General features: G+C 34.8%; 1 pseudogene; it reads left to right on the top strand.

Annotated features, from left to right (window-relative positions):
* Positions 1–24,659, top strand: part of LOC149548060 (phosphatidylinositol 3-kinase, root isoform pseudogene) — a 150,617-nt pseudogene extending 125,958 nt beyond the window's left edge.
* Positions 24,660–25,586: the final 927 nt, after the last annotated feature.

The following is a 25,586-nucleotide window of genomic DNA, read 5'->3' as shown; positions in this document are numbered from 1 at the left end:
TTCACATGAGAAAAAAATCAATGGAATTTTGCCTCTAAATTTTCCTTTCCCTTTTGATACTCTTTTTTCAAGCAGGGCTTCAGTGACTTCAAGGTCTTCATCCATTTGATCTTCTTCTTCACTATCAACCTCTTTTCCTTTTGAGTTTTCTCCTTTCATACTAAGAGTTAGTTTTGCTTTGAATTTAGATTCAGAGTTTCTAGGATTAGGAGCATAGTTATCAAATTTATCCAATTCAAAAATAGTCAATCTTCCCACAAGTGCATTTAAGGTTATATCATTTTTTGGGATTTCATCTCATCTCTTGAATTTCTAAAAATCTAATTACATAAATAGGAAGAAGAGTTCTTAGCACCTTGTTGACCATTGTTTCATCAGTTATTGTTCCTCCTAAAACTGTGATTGCACTCACACTTTCTTTGAACCTTTCACTATATTGGACATTGTTTTCACCTTCTTTCATTTTCATTTGATCAAACTTTCCTCTTAAACTTTTTGCCTTGGCTCTTTGCACATTTTTATCACCTTCATAGACTTTCTATAGTTTTTCCACATTTCAAATGTAGTAGGACAATCTTTAACCTCATCAAATTAAGAGTAGTTGAGAGAGGAAGCTATATCAATTATCATTATATTGTGATCTTTTGCTTCTTTCATCTATTCCATAGTCACAGGTTTAGGTGGTGGAACATATCTATTTTCCAAGTAGAATAGACCAATATCTCCACTGCTTGATAGGTGTAGCTTCGTCAATTCCTGCCATGCTAAAAAGTTCTCTGTTAAGCTTGGGAATCTCCCTTCTATATGACATCTTGATCTTTAACTTAGGTCCTTGAAACCTTTCCTGCAAGCACCAAATTCTCTAATATGAGAAACTAAGATGGAGGGCTGAATTATTTTCTACAAATTAATTCCTTGTCCCTAGATGTCAAATGAAACTTTTCACTGATAATGCAATTCTTTGTCCAGACCGGTTAAAACTAAGTTATTGTTGTAACTCAATTAACAAAGAATTCTTATGAATATTAATATTATTTAACCTTTAATAACTTAGTTGCATAAACATAAACCATAAATAAAATAACATGAACATAGATGACACCAAGATTTAAAGTGAAAACCCAATTTGGGAAAACAACCATGCAATTAGTTACAATATTTTTCAGTCTTCTAAAGTGAGCCCTATTAGGAGCCAACCCTATTAAAGGTTACAATAGATACTATTAACTATGACTTTATTAGAGGATTTAGTTCACCCTGTTAGTTGTGGCCTGGTTAGAGGTCTTCAAACACTTCAATCTTGAAATGTCACCTTGCTAGAGGATTTACAATCTGACGGTTAAGTCAACTCTGTTAAGAGATTTCTTCATTTCCATAATGGTTAGAAGGTAACTAATTTGACTTGATTTATGCAAAAACTTCATTTGCAAATTTATATCTCTATTTTGGCTTGAACTCTAGATCCTTACTGATCAAAATATTCTTTGTATCTTATCTTCCACACTTGCCTAGTCTGCCTTTTCCTTCAATCACATATCCATCTTATTCCATGTCTTATACTTAGACTTCTCTCTACACTTCTTGATCTTTCTTATTTATCATAATCTTTGACAAGTCAACTTGAATACCCTTTCAAATGACCATTCAACATCCAAATAGTCAGCCTTAACTAGTTAATTAATAAACAAGTGTATTCTACTGACACTCGATCAATATTGGAAGTAATCACTTGCTTCATACTAGAATCCTTTGATGCCTGACCACTCATATAATACTCAAAGTTGGATATCTTTTAATTCCTGACTGCTCGGTTAACATTGAATAACCTTCATTTCCCAACTACTCAATTGATACTAAATGTGCAAGTTCTTTGTTGCTGACTGCTTGATTAATATTGACATTGTGTAAAATCAATGACAACATACAATTTTAAGAATTGTTTCCAACATCAGATATGCATAAACATTGGTTTAAACTATTCAACCCACCAATGATATACAAAAAATCCAGCAAAATCACTAGGAAAGAATGTATATGGGAACCTCCTCTTGTACGATGGTCAAAGTTAAATTTTCATGGGGCCTCTATAGGTAATCCAGGTCCAATAGGCTTAGGATGTATTATTTGTTTAGACAATGGATTATTCCTAAAAAAAAAGCTAAAACTTTAGGAGTAATGTCTAATAACTTAGCTAAATTAGAGGCCCTAATAGAAGGCTTAACTCTAAGCAGAGAGATAGGTATTAACAAATTAGTTATCAAATGAGGCTCACAAATTATCCTAAATACATTAAGAAAAATAAAGACTCGAAACTGGATCCTTAATTCTAAACTTGAATATGTCCTATCTATCATTGATCAATTCAAAGAAATAATCATAAAACATATTTATAGGGAAGGTAATAGAGAAGCAGATAATCTAATTAATAAAGGAGTAGATGGAGAAGGGATTCTAATTGTAGATGCTAAAAAATGGTTCTTTCCTACTCTTTCATCACTTTTACATCCCAATTTGCCCCATTTTCTCATGTTGATCTTTTAGCCAACTTGATCATCAATCAAAATGCAGATCATCTTAGAAGAAATTCAAAACCATTTTAGTATCATCATCTTATCACCATCAATCCTTTAGGTATTGTTACATCCTTCAGTGCCTTATCAACATTCATTAACACGTCATGTGTCCTTGGCATATCATCATTTTATGATTCAATCCTTGGCATTGTCACATCCTTCAGTGCCTTATCGACATCATCAACCCTTGTCACATGTCCTTGGCAAGTCATCATTTTGTGTCAATCAAACCTGACATCATTTATTTCATCAATTTGATCATGGCTTTTATCTATCTCATATCATCCTATTTAACCTCATTTTCATCATGATCCTTTTTATAGGGTTATCATCCACTTATTTTATCATTTGGCCAATCATTTTTCTTATAGGAGTGAATAATAAATTGTTTATTCCTATGTCTTAATCATTTAATTTATCCCCTACTCCTAAGTCCCTAGTTTTGTTGCCTATCACTGCCATATCCAAATTCTTAAATGCCTATCATTATCATATCTAGTCCTTAAACTTTCATAAAACATTTCTTCTTGTTTATGTGGATAGTTCTTGGTGACCCAAAAAACTTTGAAAAAATTCTAAGTTACCTTTATTCATCATCCATCTAGTTTTCCACTCATCCAGCCACAATACCCTTTCCTTGCTAGATATTGGGGGCAATTCTTTCTTTGTACATAACTTAAAGATCCTGATTAAAAAAAAATAAAATCACATATGATCTTGAAAAAATAAAAATAAAATCACATATGATCCTCAAAAAATTAAAAAAATCACATATGATCCTAAAAAATTCAAATATGATCTTGAAAAAATCCAAAAAATCAAACATGATCCTAAAGATATCCAAAAAATATATAAAATGTCTTGAAAATCAGTATAAAAAAAAAAAAAAATGTCTTGAATAAACTCAATAAAAAATCATAAAATCTACTGAAAAAATCCAAAAAATCATATATGTATGAAAAAACCCTAAAAAATTAAATACAGACCTGAAACAAAACCTCAAATTACAAAAAGTCCCAAAAAAATCTGTACCATTAAAAATTCAATATTTTTGAACACCCCCCCCCCTCCCCCCAAAAAAGAAAAAAAAAGGAAAAAAGAAAAAAAGAAACTACCTGAAAACTTGCAATAACCTTGTAAATAATCACTCCTTTTGCTAAACACATGCACATGTAGACTCAAAATTAATCATTGCATTTCAACATAATCATGCTTTGATGAAAGATATACTGAACCATTTGAACCAACAATCAATTTGATTTGATGCAGTAATTACAATACCTTCAACAATCACCCTGTGAAAAAATCAACCAAACAAAAAATTGTCGATAGAAATAAAACTTAATAAAGCAAGTAATAGCGAATCAGAATTGTTGTTGGCTCACATTGTTTAGTGAGTGTTTTATTTTATTTTTGTTTTGTTTTGATTATGTTCCTATGCTACTTGATGATATAAACTAATTTATGAGAGTGGCCAGGATAGTTCATGATCATTTTTGTCTTTGTTTTTCAAATGTCCTTTGATAGTCTAGGGCATGACTCTATGCCTTAGGAAGGATAATGTCATTCTTTGTTTGCATTGTGTTTGTTTGTGCAAAAGGCTTTCATTTTTGCTATGGCTTTCTATTCCTTGATGCATTGCATTCCATTTTCCATACCAAAATAAAGCTCTTATGATATAAAGTGTACCTATGAAAATAGTCTTCATCACTCTTCTTAGTCTCATTCCTTCTTCTACTAATATTTCTGTCATCAATCTTTCTCCTCATTGTCTTTTCTTTTCAAAAAATTGAGCTTGAGTCAATTTCTTGCCCAATTTTTTGAAGAGGCACCATACCTCCTTCTTTCAATTTCACTGGGGCATTGATATTTTTCATTATTATTCTTTGACACAATACTCATAATTGCATTATATCAATGAAGGGAAAAATGTAGACACTCAAAAATGGTTTATGCCTACTCTTTCATCACTTTTACATCATAACTTATCCCCTTTTCTCATTTCTATAACTTTGATCTTTTAGCCAACTTAATCATCATTCAATCAAAATGCAGATAATCTTAGAAGTAATTTAAAATCATTTCAATGTCATTATCTTATCATCATCAATCCTTTAGGCATTGTTACATCCTTCAATGCCTTATCAACATTCATCAACACTTGTTATGTGTCCTTGGCATATTATCATTTCATCATTTGATCCTTGGCATTGTCACATCCTTCAATACCTTATCACCATCATCAACCCTTGTCACGTGTCCTTGACAAGTCATTATTTTGTGTCAATCAAATATGACCTCATTTATTTCATCAATTTGGTCATGGCTTTGATCTATCCCACATCATCCTATTCGATCTACATTTTCATCACGACCCTTTTATAGGGTTATCATCCACTTATTTTATCATTTGGCCAATCATTTTAATAAATTTTCCTTATAGGAGTGAATAATAATTTGTTTACTCCTATGTCTTAATCATTTAATTTATTGCCTATTCCTACGCCCTTAGTTTTGATAAATAAATATTATTTATTTATCTATTTTGCCACACTTTTTCAATTAATTAATTTAAGATTAATTAATTGGCTAATTATTGATCTATAGATTTTTTTTATAATCCATAAATTCTAATTTTCCATTTTGCGGGAATACAAAAATTTTCAATTTCAAAAATTCCCTCCTTTTTCTAAATGAGATTTAATTCCTTAATTTGTGCTTCACTTCCTCTTTTCTAGCCACCACTTCCTCTTTTTTAGCCTCCACTTTCCCTTTTTCTTTGTTCATCAATTGTCATAGTTTATGACAAATTCCTTTTCTCTTTTATCATAATTTGTCATAGTTCGTGATATTTTCCTTTTTCCTATTTTCTTAATTGTCATAGTTCATGGCAAATTTTCTCTTTTTCCTTTTGTCATATTTGTCATAGTTTATTGCAATTTTTTTTTTTAAACTCTTCAATTTCTAATTGTGCATCCTTTTGTCATGCTTTATGATAAATTTCCTCTTTCAATTTGCAAACTTCCATATTTTATGGCATTTACCTTTTTGGCCACTAAATTGATAATTAACAATTTCTCTTGCAAATTATATAAATTGTGATCATTTCTCTAATTTTTTGTTAACCCTTTTCTTTCAATTCTTCTCATCATCATATTATCATTTTTCATCTTGCTTTCATTGTGTCAATATGGGAGCTACATCCACTCTTTTCGAGAAGCAAGAAAGGGCACAATTGTCAAATTGAGGGAGTTTGCTAGTTTTATTACTTTGTCTCAATTTGTTTTGTGTTAGGATTAGGATTTGGTATGCATGCTTTTAGAGTTTGATGGTTCCTCTTGCATTCATATTTATGATTTTTCCTCCCCTACATTTGGTGAACTTTATGTGAATTTAATACCAATGTTCTCTTTTTTTATTATGTGCTTGTAGGTGAAAGGATAAAACTTGGAGAACTTTTTGGAGTCTAACTTTGTTGTTGTGTAATTTCTTGTTTTTGGAATTAAAATGAACAGCAAAGTCACTTAGATCTAATTAGGGGGTGAATAAACAATAAATCTCATATAGCCTAATTAGAAGGAGCAAATAATGTAAAATTTTCATATTCTCTCAAATGTTTCTTTCTTAATGGGAAAATGAACAACAACTATCATATAGCCTAAGTAGGAGGATCAATGAACAACAAATTTTTATATGCTCTCATTTTTTCCCTTTCTTAATGGGTTAATGAACAAAAAAAATAGCATGTAATTTTAATTAGGAAGGAAATGAATAATAAAGTTTTGTTTTCTATCACAATTCCTTTCTAATTGGATGAACCATGTCCTTATGTTCTTAAAATGAAACACTTTTTCTGTTAAGTGTTTGGTTTGTCTTATCATTTGTAATTTCAAAAAGCTATATAAACATATCCTTTCTCCTCACCTTTGTGGAACTTGGGTGAAGAGAAATATATGTTGTTGTTTTAAAGTAGCATTTTTGGTGTTACCAATGGTCTCTTTTTAGCTTGTGACTATTATAAGATGAAGACTATATCATGCAAACTACTAATGAATTTGATGCAAGAAGTTGTTTGAAGACCTTTTATGTTTGCTTTAAAACCAACATGTCTTTAATTTCTTATATTAGATATCACTTCATTTAGGGCCTAAAATGAATTTTTTCTATTCTGCTTGGCATTTCTATAGTGTCTAAAATCCCAAAGGGTTATACAAACATATCCTCTCCCCTTGCCTTCGTGGATCTTGTGTGTAAGAGAAAACCACATAATTCTTTTAGAGAAGCTTGCCTTGGACCAAGATATCTGATATTGGGTATGCCGAGGGATGAATTTAGAGTGGTAATAGGCCAAAGCCAGGTCTCCAATCTAACTACTATATAAAGGCTTGGTTGTGGGTGATTCCCAATTGACGGTATGGTTGGGTGAGAGCTCTCCTCCAATACCCTTAGAGGTGTGTCAAACTTTGGTTCTCAAGGTTGGGAGACCTCCTGTGGAAGTTTTTTTGACAATTGGCTAATGAAGATATGTAATTGTTGTCATTTATGGCAACACATGATGTGCATGCTTGTAGAAAACCTCAGAAATAAAGATACTTAGCTTTTGGTACTCAAAAAATTATCTAAGTATGAAATTGGTTTACAATAGTGTATTGTTTTATATGTAAAATGTTGCTGAAATCATATTATGACTAGCAAAGTTAGAGATTTTATACATGTTTATGATGATGTGTATAACCTCAGACAATAGTACAGACAGTGCAAAAAAGAGATATTCATGTTTTACTAGTGAAACAAAACAACAAAATTAAAGGTAAAGGAATAATTTTGTTTAAAAAATAATTACTTGACCAATTAGGGCTGACATCCTAGATGTTTACTTTAAGTTAGAAAAGTGTATTATGGTCTTAGCTAACCTAGCAAAAATTTGTGAAAAGGCATGGTATTTATGTAAAGGACATCTTGTGAATTCAAGGTGTGTGTTGTGCATTTTGTATTGTGACAAATGATATGCAAAATTTTTGTGAAGTGATATATGCAAAGTTTTGAGAACCTAATTTTGTGATCCAAGTTCTAGCTGAGGTTGGAGATCAGTCAAGAAAGAAGTTACAACACCTATATACTAGAGGTCTAATTACTTGTTTGGGCAGTGAGTTCTCCTTGTAATTGGAAGTGCATGTTTGGGTAGTGGGCTCATCTTGCATCTACTTGACTACAACTCCTAACAGGGTTAGAATCTCCTAATGGGGATTTCAAGTCTCCTAACAGGGATTCTCTATACTAAATTTTCTCATTGACTCCTAACAGGGTCCATCCTTTAACAAGGAACATATATATTAGTATATTATCTAGTGGGTATCATCCCCACTAGGGTTTTCCCTTGGCCAGGGTTTCCCTTAACAAAATATGGTGTTATGAGTTATCTTTATGCATGGTTACTATTACTATTTAGCATTACTTGTTTACTTTCTTATGCATGGTTCAAAGTAATAAATAATATTCAGTTGGCGATTACAGTTTGTAAATTACTAATTCAAACCCCCTCTCAGTAATTCTTATTTTTAACAAGTTTATCATCCACCTATTGAATAAAGTGTCCCATACTAAAAACCTTTCTTGTAGTGGCCAAAATCCTTCTATCTACTGGCTCAAGGGGTCACCAATGCTCGTGAAGACATCTCACACTTTCATGGTCCTTAGTAGAGAAAACAATCCCTTGGGAAGTGATGCCCCTTGGGAAGCAGATCTTGGTATTCTTGAGAAGTGAGTGCACTATAAGGGGGATCCTATGCTACCAAGATTCTAGATTGTCTACTTTGGATAAGCATGATTGAACTTTGGTTTAAGTGAGAATTTAGTGGATACTGTCCTTTCAGCCTAGTTTGTGGTGTGTTTGTTCACTTTTAACAACAACCATTTTGTCTATTGTATCTTCTATGACTGTTTCACATTAATCAAGATAATTTAAAATTTTATAAACTTACACAAACACTTTTCAAAAACCTTCAAAACATTTGCAAAACATACACCTTCCCAACAATTTTTCAAAATCTTTAAAAACATTTTGCAAACTACAATTGTCAAATTTGTCCAAAACATTGCAAATCATGGAAATAAAAACTTCTTTCCTTATTATCTTGTGGCATGACCCTTAGGATTCATCTTGCATATCCATCTTGCATTTTTCATCATCACATCCTTCTCATAGTCCTTGCATAATTGCCTTTTTACATTTAGAACCTCTTTTGCATAGTATAATCCCTCATTTGATCCCAATATTATCCTCATTTTCCACATCCTAATCCACATTTTGATCCTCCTAGTCCTCATTTTGATACCATAATAATCTACATTTTGTATCTAGGTCCTTGCATAGCCCTCATTTTGAACCTAACACCCTTTGAATTTGGTAGAGAATCCAAACAAAATATGAGTCTTAGAGTATTGCCTTATTTGGATGAATAAAGGATCTTGACCTTGGTCTTTTTGTCTTGTATTTTCATCAATTTCATTTGGCTCAAATCTCATCTATGTCCTAATGGATTTGATTTAGTCATTTTATCAACTTTTTCATTTTTATTTAGTCCATTTTCTTTCTTGGTCAAGATATAATATTCATCCTTGTAAGGTTAGACTCAACCTTGTATTTTTCAAGGGTTTTCGTCATAATTCAAATCCTCATCTTTCACAACACTAGGTTGCATTACCTTGTTTACATAATCCTCATTTTGCATAAAATATAGTTTCATAGACCTTGGTTTTCATATCATTTGCTTATCCAAAAATCCAAAAATAATTACATTTTTCATAATCATATCCAAGTCGAAAACATTTATTATACCATATCCTAAAACATTTTTCAAACATCAAAACCCTCCAATGTCCAAGGAGCACTATCAAACACTAAGTTTGTCCAAGTGCACCAACACTTCAAACCCAAACTTTCTTTGAATAATTCAACCTTTGCATTACCCAATATTACACTTTAAAATTTCATGTCCTAAGCATCATCAATCCCTTGCATAATTGCATACCTAAACCCTTAGTTGAATTTTCATAAATCCAAAGTCCAAAAATCCAAAACATCATGCAGGCACATGTCCTTAGTTACATTTGCATAATCAAAAACCAAAAAAATCCCAATTTTTTTCATGAATACCCTTAGTGTACATTTTTCATACTTATATTCCAAAAAAAATCCAAAAATACTTACATTTTCATACCATTATCCAATAAAAACTTGCATTTTCATTTGAAAGTCTAAAAATCCAAAAAAACAAAATAGAGTGCATTTTACATACACCCTCATACTTAGGTCCATTTGTGTACATCCTTAGACATCATGCCACTCATTTCAAGGTTACAAAATCCTACAAGGTAACATGACTATCAAACCATGTCCATACAAAAATTCTTGGATCCAACATAAAGTATGAATTGTCAACAATAATTCTTCAACTCAAACATGATGGACACTTCATAAACACCTTTTGTTCCAACATAAGGTTTTATACCCAACATGGCATACACTTCAAATAACATTACCTCTTGTTGGTGTTTTAAAATTCCATGTTTCAAAAACCTAATGATGAGAACATAATACATCTAGGGGAAACTACTACCCATCTACAACATACCCATCAAAACACCAGGGCCAACTATAAGGAGATACCCTTCTTCTACTTCAGACTCTGCAAAACCTAGTGGGCATACCTTAGATCCATTCATATGGTACCAGTGCTAAAGCATACACTTGAATCTAACAAAGAAACTAATACCCATAATCTTCTAACACTTATACAAACAATCATGGATATGAAGTAGCTAATGACATAACACATGAATTTGATAAAATAAGTAAGGCTAACTCTTTTCAACTCCTAAACATAAAGAGAACATGATTTTGATTATAGATTTGATTTTAGCATAGCCAAGACATGAACAACACAACACATCAATCCTGTAGCTGATAAGTGCCTTATATATTGGGAAATTCCGCAAATCATCGACATACATCCTTGGAAATCATTGAGACATTCCATGTATCAAGACTTCCAAATCTATCCATTCATCTTGTGAATCATACATTTGTATCACATCTGAATCTCATACTCAACTTATCCCTTCATGAAATTTGCAACCCTATGATGATAAACTAAGCATTTACATGACTCCTTGAATCATAAACAAAACATATCAACACAAACTGATGCAGGAGCATCTAGAGGTATAAGGGCAATCTTGTGTCACCCAAAAAAATGTTCTTAGACTTAGTTTCTATTTCATGTCTTTACATTTTTGGATACCCATTTGGCTCAAATAAAGGTTCCAACTCTCATAGTTCAACTATCAGTGCGTTTGAAAATCTTGAAAAAATAGGAGCATGTATTTGGGCCATGATTTCGGTAAACTAGAAGGTGTGAATTGGCCAGATGAATGTAATCATGATTTAGAGCATTCCAGAAAAAGAATCAGGTCAATAGGCCCCACGGTTTGAAAGTTATTGCAGTTTTTCGAGTTTTGGAGACCTCCTAAGAATGCTTCAAAGTCAGGTTTGGGGCATTAATGACCTTGAAAAGGGTCAAAAAATGGGGGATGAGCAAAGCTGGTCCATAGGGCTATAGAGCGCTTTGAGAGCTTTCCAAAAATGTAAACAATTCGTCAATCGGAGCTACGATTCAAAAGTTATGCCTCTCGAAAGTTCGGTTACCATTTCTGGATTCTTCTAGATTTGCACCGACTTCTAACGCAACTTTCGGAACCTTCTATTTCGTCGGTGGATGCCTACTAGCACTTTCTAGAATGTACTCCTAGTCCTTAACCCTCTGAGGTCTATTTAAGGAGATTTCTGGCATTGTAAAAGGCAGTTCGGAGTGGAGTTTGAGAGGAGGTGCTAAAAGGAGAAATATTCTCCAAATTTATTCTATTCTAAGCCCTTAGGGCATGTTCTAAAGCTTATTTTCTTTGTGCTATTTGTACTAGCTTATTTTTTTAGTTAATATAATTTCCCTTTTCTATTGTGTCCATTCTGTTCTTGGGTTGTGTCCCCATCAAGTGGTATCAGAGCGGGTTTTCCTGAGTGTGTAGACAGAGCACCGACTGTGAGGCAATTTGCACCAGGACTGTGTGGTTGTGGGTTCAAGTTAGAAGATGCCTCCATGAAGAGAGCATGGCGGAAGGGCCAGAGCTATTGATCCTGAGGAGGTTAGAGCCCTCCAGAGGTAGGTACAAGCATTGCAAGAGGAGCTTCGTAGAGGAGAAAATGTTGCCGCAGGTGACAATAGTGAGGATGAAAATGAAGAGGAAGTTGACAGGGAAGTTCTGAATCCTATAGAGGAAAGGCTTTTTAGGGCCATTACTAAGTTTGGGAAAAGACCTACAATTGAAGTGGGTATATTTTCAGGAAATCTGAAACCAGATGAGTTGATCGATTGGATCAATGAACTGGAAGAATACTTTGAGTATGAGGATATAAGGGACCCAGATAGGGTTAAGTTTGCAAAGGAAAAACTAAAAGGCCATGCCCAAATTTGGTGGCAAGAGGTTCAACTGGAAAGACTTAGAAGAGGAAAGGAGAAGATCACAAGATGGGATCGCATGGTGGACAAATTGAAGAAGCAGTTCATTCCTGTGGACTACGAGCTTGATCTGTTTAAGAAGATGCATGGGTTAAAGAAAGCAAGAAGATCAGTCCAAGAATATACAGAGGAGTTTTACCGACTCTTGATTAGAGCGGGGCATGCAGAAGCAAATAAGGAGAAGGTTGCTCATTATATCAGTGGGTTGCGACCTAGCATCCAGGAGGAATTAAGTCTGGTAAGAATGACTAGCGTTGAAGAGGCATACCAGTTTTCTCTACGAGTTGAAGAGAAGTTGAATAAAAGGTTTGAAGGAAGACAAAGAGGGCACGGTCAAGGAGGAAGGGGAAGTGGTAGATCATCTGGAAGCCGCAATGAAACCCAAAAGAAAAATGAAGATGTGGGTACTAGCAAGAACCAGAGGAATGAGGGTTTCAACTGCTCCCATGATCAAGACTTTGGAAATCAAAGAGGAAGAGGTAGAGGACATGGACAAGGAAGAGGAGGCTTCTGTGGAACCTATTTCCATTGCAATGAAGAAGGTCATCGTGGCTTTGAATGCCCTCAACGAGAAGGAAGGATAGATAGGAGAGATGAGGGCCAAGCTAGGGTTGCTCATGTGGATGAGGATGCACAATCATCACATTCAGAGGATGCAGAAAGAGGAGAGACCTTGGTAAATGAAATAGTCCTACTAAGTGGTGAGAATCAACCAGGACAACGAAGGAGTTTGTTTCATACCAGATGCAAGTGTGAGGATAAATGTTGTGACGTAATCATTGATGGTGGTAGCACTGATAACCTGGTATCAAAAGAGATGGTCTCTAAGCTAAAGCTCAAGAGGGAGAAACATCCCCAACCCTATTGGATTTCTTGGGTAAAATATGATCATAAGGTCCTGGTAAGTGAACAATGTTTAGTAAAATTCAAAATTGGGAGTTACCATGATGAAGTTCTCTGTGATGTTATTTCGATGGATGTTTTCCATCTATTGTTGGGTAGACCATGGTAGCTTGATAGACATGCAATACATGATGGACATGCAAACACATACTCTCTGACAAAGGATGGGGTTCACCACAAATTGAAGCCCATGAAAAAGGAAGGTGAAAAGGTATGTAGCAGTGCTAGGATTTGTCTTGTTGATGGAAGGAAGTTTTTAGATGGCATGAAACATCAGCATATGTGCTATGCTTTGATTCCTAGGAAAGATAAAGAAGCTAGTAGTGAAATACCATTTGAAGTTTCAGATTTACTAGGGGAATTTGGAGATATTATCTCTGATAATGTTCCAGATGGATTGCCACCAGTAAGGCAAATCAGTCATCAGATAGATCTGATTCCAGGAGCTAGTTTGCCTAACAAGGCTGCTCACAGGATGACTCCTACTGAAACAGAGGAGTTAAATAGATAGGTTCAGGAGTTGCTAAGGAAGGGCTTGATTTGAGAGAGCTTGAGTCCATGTGCAGTACCTGTAGTACTTGCACCAAAGAAGGATGGAGAGTGGAGGATGTGTACAGATTCTCGAGCTATAAATAGGATAACCATCAAGTACCGGTTTCCTTTACCAAGGATGGATATTCTTATGGATTGCTTGAGTGGAGCTCAGTACTTCACAAAGATAGATCTGAAGAGTGGTTATCATTAGATACGGATTCGAGAAGGAGATGAGTGGAAAACAGCCTTCAAGACCAAGGAGGGTCTTTATGAGTGGTTAGTCATGCCCTTTGGATTGACGAACACCCCAAGCACCTTCATGCGGCTCATGAATGAGGTACTTAAGAAGTTCTTGGGAAAATTTGTTATTGTCTATTTGGATGATATTTTAATTTTCAGCAAGACTTTGGAAGAACATTTACTGCATATTCGTAGTGTCCTTGAAAGGCTAAGGGAAGAGAAACTGTTAATTAATCTAAAGAAGTGTGTCTTTGCAAAAAGGGAGTTAGTCTATTTGGGATTTGTTATATCACCTAAAGGTCTCAAAATGGATCCAGAGAAGGTAAAAGCCATCTTGGAATGGCCTAATCCAAGGTTTGCTACTGAGGTAAGATCATTTCATGGTCTGGTTAGTTTTTACAGGAAGTTTATTAAGAATTTCAGTGGCATATGTGCACCCCTAACTGATACAATAAGAGGGGATAGAAAAGAGTTCAAATGGACTGCAGTAGTTGCGAGAAGTTTTGAATTGCTGAAGAAGAAGGTGACTGAACAACCTGTGTTGGCACTTCCAAATTTTAGAAAAGTATTCTAGGTGGATTGTGATGCTAGTGGTAGCACTATTGGGGCTGTATTAAGCCAAGAAGGTAAGCCTATTGCATATTTTAGTGAAAAATTGAATGATGCAAAGAAGAAGTATTCTGTTTATGATCAAGAGTTCTATGCAATAGTTCAGGCCTTAAAGAAATGGAGGCATTATTTATTGCCAAAGGAATTTGTTTTGTATACTGATCATCAGGCATTACAGTACCTAAATAGCCAAGGTAAATTGAATCAGAGGCATATGAAGTGGGTAGAATTCTTGCAGAGTTATACATTTGTGTTGAAGCATAGAAGTGGAAAATCTAACAGGGTTGCAGATGCACTAAGTAGGAGACAGTTGTTGCTTACAACAATGCAGGTTGAAGTAGTTGGGTTTGATGAACTCAAGAATTTGTACCCCGAGGATCCTAATTTTGCTGAAGCATGGAAAGCTTGTAAAGAACCTGTTGCTGTAGATAGAACCAAGTGGTTAGACTATTTGATTCAAGATGGCATGTTGTTCAAAGGTAGTCAATTGTGCATTCCAAGGAGTTCCATGAGGGAAAATCTGATTAAGGAGAAACACAGTGGAGGGATGGCAAGACATTTTTGTCGGGATAAGACCATTGCCATTCTTAGAGAACATTATTTTTGGCCTCAAATTACACAGGATGTGAAGAAGTTTGTACAGAGTTGCCAGGTTTGTCAAGTTGCCAAGGGGTTTAGTCAAAATACTAGCCTATATCAGCCATTGCCTGTTCCATCAAGGCCATGGGAGGACATAAGTATGGATTTTGTTCTTGGATTGCCAAGGACAGAAAGGGGTAATGACTTAGTATTCGTGGTGGTTGATAGGTTCTCCAAAATGGCACATTTTATTCCATGCCACAAAACTCATGATGCTGTCCATATTGCAGACTTGTTTTTCAAAGAGGTGGTAAGACTACATGGTCTTCCAAGGAGTATAGTTTCTGACAGAGATACTAAATTTGTGGGATATTTCTGGAGGACATTGTGGAAGAAGTTGAGAATAGACTTGAAATTCAGTTCCACACATCACCCACAAACTGATGGTCAAATAGAAGTGGTAAACAGAAGTCTGGGCAATTTGCTGAGATGTTTAGTTGGAGATAAGCCCAAGGGATGGGATTTAATTCTACCACAGGTAGAGTTTGCTTATAATAACTCTGTAAATAGGAGTACTAGAAAATAACCATTCCAAATTGTATATGGGAATAGCCCAAGGACTGCACCAGAATTGAGGAAGATAGAACAAGGAGAGAGGACAAGTGCTGAAGCTGAGGAATTTGCTGAACATATCAAGCGTCTACATGAGGAGGTTTAGGCACACATAACCAAGATGAATCAAGAGTATAAAGCTAGGGCTGATCAAAGGAGAAGACATAAGGAATTCCAAGTAGGAGATTTAGTCATGGTGTAGTTACGAAAAGAAAGATTTCCAGCCGGTACTTACAACAAGCTGAAAATGAAGAAATTTGGCCCTTGCAAAATTTTGAAGAAACATGACTTAGGAAATGCATATGAAGTGGAGCTGCCAGATGGTATTCACATTTCTCCCATTTTTAAAATTGCAGATTTAATAGAGTATCATGATGATGGTGCAGATGAGGAACTGGTTTTAGAGCCATGTCCAATTCCTGCTTCTAAGAAGGAGGAGATAAAAGACATTCTAGATCATCGTGTGGGTAGGAGTACCAGAAACAGGCAGTATGAAGAGTATTTGGTCAAATGGAAAGGACGACCGATCGAGGACTCAACTTGGATTTTAGCAGCTGAGGTTTCCCATTTGGGATTTCCTCTACCATCCATAAAGTGACAGGGTCACATTTCAATCTACCCTGGGTGTCTGATGCAGGAGCATCCAAAGGTATAAGGGCAATCCTGTGTCACCCAAAAAATGTACTTAGACTTAGTTTCTATTTCATGTCTTTACATTTTTGGATACCCATTTGGCTCAAATAAAGGTTCCAACTCTCATAGTTCAACTATCAGTGCGTTTGAAAATCCCAAAAAAAAAAGGAGCATGTATTTGGGCCATCATTTCGATAAACTAGAAGGTGTGAATTGGCCAGATGAATGTAATCATGATTTAGAGCATTCCTAAAAAAGAATCAGGTCAATAGGCCCCACGGTTTGAAAGTTATTGCAGTTTTTCGGGTTTTGGAGACCTCCTAAGAATGCTTCAGAGTCAGGTTTGGGACATTAAATGACCTCGAAAAGGGTCAAAAAATGGGGGACAAGCAAAGCTTGTCCATAGGGCTATAGAGCGCTTTGAGAGCTTTCTGAAAATGTAAACGGTTCATCAATCGGAGCTACGGTTCAAAAGTTATGCCTCTCGAAAGTTCGGTTACCGTTTCTGGATTCTTCTAGATTTGCACCGACTTCTAACGCAGCTTTCAGAACCTTCTATTTCGTCAGTGGATGCCTACTAGCACTTTCTAGAATGTACTCCTAGTCCTTAACCCTCTGGGGTCTATTTAAGGAGATTTCTAGCATTGTAAAAGGCAGTTCGGAGTGGAGTTTGAGAGGAGGTGCTAAAAGGAGAAATATTCTCCAGATTTATGCTATTGTAAGCCCTTAGGGCATGTTCTAAAGTTTATTTTCTCTGTGCTATTTGTACTAGCTTATTTTCTCAGTTAATATAATTTCCCTTTTCTATTGTGTCCATTCTGTTCTTGGGTTGTGTCCCCATCACAAACAATCTAAAATAGATTGCAACTGGACAATATGCACCTTGTACATATATCACAAAAGATCACAAACAACATGAGCAAGACACAAGATTTAGACTGAAGATTAACTCCCATTTGTGATGTGTATAATTTTTTTTGGTTTTGTGGACAAAGAGCATGAAACTCTCTTGCAATCTATTCTAGGTTGTATATGTTGATATGTTTTTCTTGTGATTCAAGGAGTCATGTAAATGCTTAGTTTATCATCAAAGGGTTGTATATTTCATGAAGGGATAAGTCAAGTATGAGATTTAGAAGTGATGCATATGTCTTATTCACAAGGTGAATGGATAGATCTAGAAGTCCTAATACATTAAATATGTTAATGATTTCCAATGATGTATGTTAGTGATTTGTGGAATTGCCCAATAGACAAGGCATTGATCAACTACAAGATCCATGTGTTGTGTTGTTCATGTCTTGGTTATGCTGAAATCAAATTTATAGTCAAAATCCTTTTCCCTTTCTATTTAGGAGTTGAAAAGAGTTATCCCCACTTATCTTATCAAATTCATGTGTTATGTCATTAGCTATTTCATATCCATGATTATTTGTATAAGTGTTAGAATATTAAGCGTATTATCTTCTTTGTTAGATTCAAAATGTATGCTTTAACAATGGTACCATATGAATGGATTTGAGGTACACTCACCGAGGTTTTGTAAAACTTGAAGTAGAAGAAGGGTATTGCCTTATAGTTGGCCATGGTGTTTGAATGGGTATGTTGTAGATGGGAAGTAGCTGCCCTTAGATGTATTCTATTCTCATCATTGGGCTTTTGAAACACAACATTTTAAAACACCAACAAAATGGTGACTTTTTTGGGGAATGTATTGAATTTTTATGATAGAAAAACCTTGAGAATTTAAAAAAAAGGAGATTCAATACAACCAAAGAAGTGCATGAAACAAGTTGTAGTAGTAAGTTTTTTGACGTTCTTTCCAGTCTCCTACTCAAAATCATGCACCCCAGTAATGTCTTTATTCATTTGTAGTAGTAGCTTTGAAGGTTGAGTATACATTGTGTGTTACTAAGAGAGTTCATCTTCAATCAATTCAGCCAGGTATTGTTTTCAAAGTGCTATTGTAAAATCAGAGTCAGAATTGATCAAAAGCTTTCTTTCTTTTCTAAGTGTTTAGTGATTTGCAAGTTTTACAAGTTGAAAGTTCAGTTCAGATTTTTCAAGTGGTAAATCATGTTTTAAATCTTTCTCACGATTGTGAGTGCCGACTCTATAAAGATCTTTGTACTAGTGCAAATTGGTTCTATGCAAATGCTTTTTTTTCAAGGGATTTTAAATTAGTAGTGTAGATCTAGAAGTTCTGTAAGAAGATCTTGATAAAAAAAGAGAAAATATCAATTCTTGATCTATATAGTTTTCAGTTTTGTATATGTTGTTCTAAGAAATTTGAATGTTAAGAAGTGAATCACAGTAGTGATATCATTTTTTATCTTCAAGGAGACAATGTATCTACATGGTTTTGATCAATGGTGTAAAGGAGTTTCATGTTTACACCCATGCCAAATCAGTAGATCAAAGTTCAACATCAACACTTGAAGGTATTTTGATTTTCATGTTTTCTTTCCATGGAAGTCAAATGTTAGAAATCAGTGCCTCTATTCAGTGCTTTTCAGCACTAGGAGAAAGAGGTAGTTAGCTTTTTTTAAAGATGGAATTAGATCTTATATCTAAAGTTAGTCTATCAAGTTATGAAAGTGTGGTTGAGAACATTGCTATATTGCAAAGGGAAATCCACAATAAGATTGTCAGATTTATAAGAAATGCAATAGGAAATGTTGAAGGTCTTAGAGATGATCAAATTTTTGCAAATTTTAAATCAACACTCATGGAATTGCATGTGTTTTAAAGACCTAAGGAATCCTTATGGACTATTGTTTTCCTAGATGTCTTTATGCCTAATTTAGTTAACTAGCCAAGAAATTTGATAGTACACAAGATTTTGCATGTTGAAGGTCTTTTCAAGAAAATTGAGAGTGGTTTAAGTAGCAATGAATTATGTACTGAATCCTCTAATATAAAATATGAATGTGCTGAAAGTAACAGTGAATGTAGTGAATCCATAGATAATGACAATGTGTCTTGTAATTATGAAAAGATAGATTCTAGATTTGTTGAATTAGATGATTGTAGTCACCAATATGAACATGGTTATGTAATTGAAAGTAAGTTGTGTGACAGTATGTGTGAGAATGAGGAAAGTTCTAACAATAGTATGGATAAATTTTCTTTTGATGAAAATGAGAATGATACACCTAGTAAAGAGGTATTGTGCAAAGAAGAGGTAGTTTGTTGTAGTAATGATTATGATTTTTCATTTTTCCATACTAATGGTACTGATGCTATAAGTTTTTAAGATCAAACACATTATGATCAGAGCCATGAAGAACAAACTTGTGATGAAATCTTGTTGAGTGTTGGTGAAATTTCATAACTACTAGCTCATGATCTCGAAAGGTATGCAAATGTTTATCCAAGTGATCTGGCTATCCTTTATTATGTTTCTTCTCAAGATAAAGTCCTTTCCCCAAAGTTTGATGCTAAAAATGATATAAAATCAGAACGTTCTTTGTTGAGTTTTGGAGGTGTATGTGATAATTTTTTTGATTAAGTAAAATAGGTTTTGAAGGGTGCTTGAAACCCGTTAATTTTTTTTTTTTTTCAATGGAGCCTAAACAAAAAATGTAATCGACCAAAGGAGAAACTTGTCACCAACCAAAAAAAGTAACCAGAGTGGCCTGACAGATAATAGAGTTCACTTCTACCACCAAATTAAAACTTCATAAAACCATTTAGGACCTTTTAGTCCCAAAAGAGTGAGATTGAAGATGACGATCAAAAGACTATTGGGATCTTTTGTATTTTTTTCTTTAACCTTTGTCCAACTTTCCTCCACCAAAGAAGCCTCCTTCTCACAAATCAAAGCATCGACATTAAGTCTGTCCAAAGAAATAGGAAAAACCATACCAGAAGGATTACCCATAGGATGCTGACCCACAGAGGGAGGGGAAACCATTACATCCATATTTAATAATAGACCAGAAGCCTGGTCAGATGGGGAAGAAACACAAGCACCCAAAGAAACCACAGGTGTCAAGGAAACCAAAGGAGCAGGGTCTTTAAAGATAGAGTAATGCTAATCCAAAGCCCTAACCCACCAAGAAGGTCTTTTCTTTGATTTCCTTTGCACTACAGGGCAGCTCATAGCCCCATGTCTAGTTCTAGAGTAGACCCTACAATGGAAAGGAATACATTCATAGTCTAGAATCTAAATCCAAGATCCATTAGGGACCTCAAGTTTGATCTTCTCAAGGAGGCCCTTCAAAATATCAACCACCACAAGTATGTGAGCGTAAGTAGTATGAAGAATATTCAAAGATTTAGAATCCACCATTTGGAAGTCGCCAATGACATCTCTCATAGCTTCAAGAAATGAATCTGGCCATAGGTGAAGGCGGAGATTTGGGAGCTTGACCTAAAGAGGCATATGAGAAAAGGACTCAAAAGTAGGGTCAAAACCCTCATGCGAGGGTTTGGCCAACAAAGGGTGACAGTCCTCCCAACTTAAGTGACTACACATAATAGCCCTCCTATCTTTAGCAACATCAAATTTTACTATGAAAAAACCCCTAGCCACAGGGTAAATCTGGATAGATTTAGAAATCAATAGGTCTCAGTGCTTAGAGACCCAAGCATGAAGAGCTAGAAGGGAATGCCAAAAGCTTCAAAATCTAAAAATAGCTACCTTCTCAAAGAAGTCCTCGATATTTTGAGCAATTTATTCTATGACTTCATCCTCCACCTCCAACCAGATTGGATTGCAGACCATGACATGAATCACACTGAAGGAGAAAACTAGATGATCTACCATCAAAACCCCTAAACCATGGACCTTAGCTTCAAAGGCAGTCACATCCACAAAGGAAGCAACACAACTACTTGCAATCAAGGCATGAGCATCCCTTGATCAATAGCCAGAAATAGGCTGAGAAGTGGCCCCAACAGCCATCCATAGACTAGGTAGGGAGAAGCAAATGAGAGCAATGAGCGGGAGAAGTGAGAAGGATAATTTCAAGCTTTTTTGTATGTGATAATATTTTAAGTGTCAATACACATGAATTTTCTTATGAGAGTACTAATAGGGACAAATTTCATACTATTTTAGATTTCTATCATGCTGATAATGCTGAAGTTATTTTTGATTGGTCATATGACAAAGAGGATAGGGATATAAATGGTAAATCTCACTATGAGTTTTCTTTATATGCTGATGAATCTTGTGATGTCAAGTTTGATGAGTTCAAAGTTCACTCTAATGAGTTGTTTGATGAAGATTATGATCAACATATTTTGTGTTGGCACTTTCATGAAAGTTTTTCAAACTTGGGGACTAATTAGTTATTTAAGCGTGAAAGAATTTTAGCATGCAATAAATCTAATCAGATGAGTATTATGACTACTAATGGTGAGAGATCAAATTTGAAATGTTCTTCACAGCTAATTATACAAGGTGAGTTGCAAACTTTTTGACATGTGCAACTTTTTGAATGAAATGGAATACAAAGCCTTCATGTTTCTATTTGATAGCATGCATCAGACATTTGTTCATGATGAATTTCAATTTTATTCTAGTTTAGATGAGTATGCTGATTCACTTTCTCATAGTGAGCATGATATAGAAGTAAATGTTGATTTGTATATGCACTATGAGAGTAAAGGAAGTTATTTTGTTTTGCCAAATGAGCCAATGGATAATGCTAATCTGATTGGTGAAACTGATGCGAGTAATGTTTTCAGCTTACCTCATGAAAATGAAAATGAAAATGAAAATCAAGTTTATGACAGAGGTAAGAAGTTTTGTTGAAGTTCGGTGGCTTAGGGCCATCGTTTGTATAGTTTAGGAGTAGTTTTCCTGGCTTTTAATAAGCTATTCAAGAGAAAGTTTTGGAGTGGTATACTCCTTCTAGAGATCTAAATCCTTTCCATGCCCACAAGGGACATACACCCCCAAATAGAGCCACTGTTGGGACTCAAAATTGAAGCCCTGATTTTGAGTACGATACTAAAAATTAAGCCTTATAAGTGATTTTAATGCATGTGGACCCGACTATCCTTTTGAGGCCTATGAAGTGTTTAATATTTCTAAAACTTTGCATTTAGTATATGCATGTGGCTTGTAATGATAAATTTCCATTCTAAGTTATTTTGTGAAGTTTTGTTTTGAGCAATGTTCAAATCTGCATTTTTGCTTATGTCAAATAGTGACGAGAAGCCTATTTTGCAATTGAATATCTTGCACCCGGTAAAGTTTCATGACTCACCACTTTGGGAGTGTTTATTATGAATATCAAAGAACCTATGTTTCATATTTCAACTCATTTTGATATTTTTTTTCTAGGTTTTGAATCCCTCAAAGTTGGTTATTTACTGTTGTCATGCGATGTAAATTGTTTGGAATTCTGGGAGGCCCTATTTGATTTGTTATAACTTTGATCCGGTTTAAAAAAATGATAAATTTCCTTTTTCATTTCTTTCTAGAGGTCAGACACTTGTTATGTTTTTGATTTGAGCTTGTAAAAAATCCGTTTGACTACTTTTCAAATGTGATTCCACATGCAATTTGTAAAGTTTATTGTTCTCATAAAATGCATATTGATTGGTAGCCCTATTTAGGATGCCATAATTTTAAATTTGTGATAGATGAGAGAAAATGGTTTGTATCACTATGTTCTACAATGAAAATAATTTAAGTGTGCTAGTTTTGAAGTCTTGACCAATTTGTTTGCACATTTTCCCAGGTCTAATCCGTTTGTGAAAATCACTTTTCTGCCACTGTTCTTAGTTCTGCAATTCTAAGTAACTCACTTTGAACGCTTTCCAAATTCATCCAGTTATTTGTCATGAGCCTAAATCTCATAATTATACTCTCCTTGTGATAGTGAACAAATTCCCAAGTTTTTGTGCCCCGAAGTGTTTGTTTGAACTATTTTCGAAGCCGAAACCAAACACACTATGGTTGTTTGACACGTTTATTTGCTGGAAGTTTGAACGAGGTAACTTTTATGGTCAATATCTTTTGACCCAGATGTCGTCATGAGATGAAATCTAACAAGGTGCAAGAATGTGGAACAAACAATTAATATGTTAGATCTTAGGGCCTAGTTGTCAGTTTTGGTTAGTTTTTAAGGCCAGTTAGAGGACCTCTTGGCACAAATACAATACATTAATTGCAAAGTACAAGGATTTGACTTCTCATTCACAACTTTCTTTTTCTATTTGGGATGTATCTTCTTCTAATTAGGATGTAGTAGTTGGGGGTGCCACCCTACACCTTTTCAACAATAAGAAATAACTTAAAATAGGACAACAAAAACTTAGGCTCTGCCTTAGGAGAAAAGAAGATGGTTCAGTGGATAGTACTACACCTAGAAAGGTACCTAAGAAAGAATGTGGAAAAATTGAATGCTTGGAGAATCTAGAAAATAAATATGAGTGAGGCCAGATTCAACACATTAATTAGCTTAGTGAACTCACATTTAAGGCTATTACGGACATTTAAAAAAGAGAAAGACAATGGATTGGAATTTTGCATCGATATCTCATTGTCTATCAATGACCTTTTGAGCATCCAGTTTGTTTCCAAGAACTAGGAGCAAATTATAACTTGCCATTTCCAATATCTTCATCAAATGAGCTAGTTCATGTATGGGATCCTGAACTAGGACAAACAAACCTTTGTGAAAATAAGCAATTGAAGCTAGCTAGGAGTTTAACAAGGGGTGTAATCGATCATGAGTTGAAGCCTAGTTCTGATGAGAGGAAGAAGATATCAAATATATTGAAGTATCCTCCTACACATAGACTAAGTGGAGATGAAAGAAAACTTCTTTGGAAGTTTGGTATTATTTGGTGTTTGAAAAAAGGGCTTTAATGAAGTTTCTTCACTATATTGAATGGAGTGATGCCTAGGAAGAAAATTAGGTGTTGGAGTTGATGCGACAGTGGACATCAATTGACACTGTAGATGCATTAGAGCTCTTGTCTCTTATTTTTGACAATAATGAAGTACATGCTTATGCAGTAGATTTTCTTGAGGGAGTAGAAGATGAGGAGCTGCAATTCTACTTCACCTTGTGTAGGCTCTTTGATTTGAGCATTTGATAAATAATATCTTGCTCATTTAATTGTTTGTCGATCTATACACAATATTGATATCACAAGTTTTCTTCATTGGTAAATTATGGTGGAGCTTCATGAACCTATATATGCAAAATGACTCTTCTCCACCTTTTAAATTCTTGAAAATCATATTTTGAAGTGCATTGTTGAGGGTTTCATCGGCAGGCTTCATCAATTAAGCATATATGCTATTAGTACACAAAGTGAAACCCAACAAATTTACAGAGTCTTTTTAGTGCATATACTTAGTTGTAAATTGGAAGTAACCAAATTGATGAAACCACCAACACCTATGCCAAAACTATTGGGTGGGTTTTTTTGAGTCCATGAAGGCATGAGACTAGGGATGCCATGCTGTATAAAGTTGTAGCTATACGGGGAGCACGAGCCTACCAGTGTTTGTGTCTAAAACATTCCAAGTATTTCTTCCTAATTTTGTGCATGATCTAAAATTGGATCAACTACCTCCAAAAAACTACACATCATCAATTTCAATGCTATTTCAAGGGGACCTGAATGGAAATTTCCACGAATTCTAAGGATAAAAATTGCAACTTTAACTTGAACCTCTACTTTTCTGTTGGTTTTGAAAATTCAAATATTTTCTCAACATTGTTTTCTTACATGGAATGAAAGAATTAGATAAGTATTCATCAAAGGGATGGGGAATTTACAATACCTGCTTCGATTGCTTAGTGATAACGATTGAGATTCTAAAATTGTAGATATATTTGGCGAGAGTTAAAGGGATGACAACTGTGGCAGAAAACATTGTGAGTTTTGTTTCTAAAGATGGGATCCAAATGGAAGCAATTAGTCTATAATGTCATCTAATTATCATTAAAAAATATGATGCAAGTTCTTTGTGGAAAAAGTGTGTGCGCATTATCCCACATTGATGAGAAAGCGATATCCCATTGTGTTTTTATACACAAAAATTACAATGCTATGTGTTTTTAAGCCACAAGCTTTTTGACAAGCTATTTAAAATGTGTGTGGGGCCCTCAACCATAAGGTGGGATTTAATAATATTTTGAGTGAAATAATGTATGGAATGCCTTGACAAGCTACTGACATGGATCCAAGAGACCAACCAGATGATGACACATGGATCCAAATGGACCATTGGCAAAGCAACATGTGGTAGTCTTTCCAGGCTTGGCACACTTCCTAAGGTATTGATGTGGTAAGGGAAACACATGGTGAGCTAAGGTTGACTATCATGTTATTGCATTAATGTGGCAAATTA

The sequence above is a fragment of the Cupressus sempervirens genome, chromosome 7 (genome assembly GCF_028749045.1).
Source record: "Cupressus sempervirens isolate cs-2001-9-10 chromosome 7, ASM2874904v1, whole genome shotgun sequence".
Classification (NCBI taxonomy): Eukaryota; Viridiplantae; Streptophyta; class Pinopsida; order Cupressales; family Cupressaceae; genus Cupressus; species Cupressus sempervirens.
Note: the sequence above shows the minus strand (reverse complement) of the source record. Positions and strands in the feature narration are given on the sequence as shown.